The sequence below is a fragment of the Rhinolophus hipposideros genome, assembly GCF_964194185.1.
Source record: "Rhinolophus hipposideros genome assembly, chromosome: 21".
Taxonomy (NCBI): Eukaryota; Metazoa; Chordata; class Mammalia; order Chiroptera; family Rhinolophidae; genus Rhinolophus; species Rhinolophus hipposideros.
The window spans coordinates 23814860-23818190 of NC_138067.1; the positions used below are offsets into that span (position 1 = coordinate 23814860).

The following is a 3331-nucleotide window of genomic DNA, read 5'->3' on the forward strand; positions in this document are numbered from 1 at the left end:
GAGTTGGTGGCCATTTAAATCCTTCACACATCAGAGGAAGAATAGATTTCTTAGTACTGGAAAGCCCAATGCCTACTTTCATATTATAGATTTGTGATTAAATTAAAACTTCACATTTCACTGGAAACTTGTACAACTAAAGGCTTTTGCAAAAGTGTAATCTTCATGCATTAAGTACAACTTTGTATTTTTTTTTCCTGCTGATCTTTTTAATGACCTTATTCTCGAACATTACATGGTATTGAGTTTTGAAATGGCAGCAAAGGAACAAGTCCCTCAAAAATCAATTCCATTGATTTCTATTCATGCAGATGCAGAAAGTTTTACGCTAGTTGATGTTCTTCTTTCCAGGTAGATCAGAGTCAGACTGAAGACCAATTTTGTGCATTCTGCCCAACCCTTTTCCCCCGACATTTCCAAGATTGTCTCAGAATATTCTTGAACAAACAACATGACATCTAATCTATCCAGTGATTTGTTTTCTTTTTAAAAAATTTGAACATTGCTATAATAAAATGAACTATATTAATGATAAACTACAAATACAGATAATAAGAATGTAGTACAGTTCTCTTTCTCTCTACGTGGTGGACTGCTCCACACAGTCTGTACTGAGTAATGCCAGGGAAACTCCTTAGTGACGCAGATTTGGAATCAGACATGGTCATGGGAAAAATGGAGATACTTTGAAAGCAAAATGAGAAGAAAGGTAGAAAAGACAACATCTGAAGAGGCAGCAGAAGAAAAAGAAGACGTCGTTTCCCCCAAAGCTAAAAAAGTTAAAAAGAAAACAGGGCCTTCTGAAGTTGACATGAATTCTCCTAAAACCACAAAGGCAAAAAAAGAAAGCGGAGCCATCTCAAGACGACATTATTTCTCCTGAAACCAAAAGTGTAAAAAAAACCAAAGGAGCTCACTGAAAGGAAAGTTGTTGCTTCTAACCCTAAAAAAGCAATAAAAAATGAAGAGCCTTCTGAAAAAGAATCAGGTGCACCTAAGCCTAAGAAGATGAAGCAAGAAAAGGAAATGAATGGACAAATTGGAGAGAAAAGCCCCAAACTGAAGAAGGGGATCTCTCATTCTGGACCTGACTCCAACTCCAAGGAAGCTGCCAGTGAAGAAAGTAACAGTGAGTTAGAGCAGGAAATACCTGGGGAACAGAAATAAGGAGCTTTCTCTAATTGCCCCATATCTGAAGAGACTATTAAAGTTTTCAGAGCCCGTGGAGTGATCTTCCTGTCTCCTATACAACCAAAGACATTTCATCATGTCTATAGTGGAAAGGATTTAATTGCACAGGTGTGGGCAGGAACTGGGAAGACATTCTCCTTTGCCATCCCTTTGATGGAGAAACTTCTGGGAGAACTGCAGGACCAGAGGGGAGGCTGTGCCCCTCAGGTACTGGTTCTTGTGCCCACAAGGGAGTTTGCAAATCAAGTAAGCAGAGACTTCAGCGATATCCCAAAAAAGTTGGCAGTGGCTTGTTTTTATGGTGGAACTCCCTAAAAATGGAAGTCAAATTGAACACATGTGGGATGGGCTTGATATCCTGGTTGGGACACCAGGTCGTATCAAAGACCACCTGCAGAATGGCAAACTAGATCTCACCTAACTTAAGCATATTGTCTTGGATGAAGTTGCCCAGATATTGGATATGGGTTTTGATGATCAAGTGGAAGAGATTTAAGTGTGGCACACAAGAAAGATTCAGAAGACAATCTCCAAACACTGCTTTTTTTTCTGCAACTTGCTCCCATTAGGTTTATAATGTTGCCAAGAAATACATGAAATCTACATGTGAACAGGTGGACCTAATTGGGAAAAAGACTCAGAAAATGGCAATCACTGGGGAGTATCTGGCTATCAAGTACCACTGGACTCAAAGAGCAGCAGTTATTGGGGACGTGATCCGAGCGCACAGTGGTTTTCAAGGGCGCACTATCATCTTCTGTGAAACCAAGAAAGAAGCCCAGGACTTGTCTCGAATGTGTCCATACAACAGGAAAACCCAGTCATTGCATGGAGACATTCCACAGAAGCAACGGGAAGAAATCACCCTGAAAGGCTTCAGAAATGGTGATTTTGGAGTTTTGGTGGCAACCAATGTTGCTGCACATGGGTTAGACCTCCCTGAGGTGGACCTGGTGATACCAAGTTCTCGTCCAAAGGATGTGCAGTCCTACATTCATCATTCTGGGCGAATGGGTAGAGCTGTAAGGACAGGGATTTGCATCTGCTTTTATCAGCACAAGTGGAACAAAAGGTGGGAATTAAATTTAAATGAACAGGTATTCCTTCTGAAACAGAGATAATAACAGCTTCCAGCAGAGATGCCATCGGGCTTTTGGATTCTGTGCCTCCTATTGCCATTTGTCACTTGAAACAGTCAGCTGAGAAACTGATAGAGGAGATGGGGCTGTGGCAGCCCTGGCGGCAGCACTGGCCTGGATTTCAGGGGCCACGTCAGTGGACCAGCGCTCCTTGATCAACTCAGATGCTGGCTTTGGAACCATGATCTTGGGGGTGTTCAACTGAAATGCCAAACATTAGTTATGCTTGGAAAAAAACTTAAGGAGTCACTGGGTGAGGATATCAATTCCAACGTGAAGGGAATGGTCTTTCTCAAAGGAAAGCAAGGTATTTACTTTGATGTCCCTACTGCAGCAGTCACAAAAATACAGGAAAAAATGGCATGATTCACGGCACTGGCAGCTCTCTCTGGCCACGGAGCAACCAGAGCTGGAAGGACCACAGCAAAGATACCGAAGCTTCAGAGCACAGCAGGACGGCAATTGAGGTTTTAGGGGCCAGCGGGGCGGAAAGAGAAGCTTCAGGGCACAGCAGGAAAGAAATAGAAACTTCAGAGGACAGCGATCAGGAGGTGGCAACAGAAGTCACAGATTCCAAAACAAAGGCCAGAAGCAGAGTTTCAGTAAAGCATTTGGTCAGTAATTTGAACTAGAAGATTTATATGGCAAAACAGAACTGTGTTTGGCAAGAGGGAACTGAACATGTTTTGCACCCAAAGTTAAAAGGACCTTGTGTTTCCTTCCTAACCACTTGCCCAGGCCCCATCTCTTCCAGAGAGACAAGCTTCATCTACATTATTTCAGCGGATGATTGTCATTTATAACTTGACTACTTCTATGTCAGGTCTTCCTTTTGAAAAGATGTATGAATTTATTATATTCGAATGTATTGTCTCTAGATCATTAAGGAAAAATCAAGCATGTATCTGTCTATACTCTTGAAGTTGACCTGTCTTTTTAATTAAAAGTGTCTTTTAATAGTGTTCTTAAAAGAACTGTATTACAATGAAACATTTATGAAA

At 41.5% G+C, this 3331-nt stretch overlaps 1 pseudogene across 1 annotated transcript; it reads left to right on the top strand.

Annotated features, from left to right (window-relative positions):
• Nucleotides 1-618: 618 nt before the first annotated feature.
• LOC308489818 (nucleolar RNA helicase 2-like) lies at nt 619-2952 on the top strand (annotated as a pseudogene). The gene has a single exon. The product of its transcript is annotated as a nucleolar RNA helicase 2-like (transcript).
• The last annotated feature ends 379 nt before the right edge of the window (nt 2953-3331 follow it).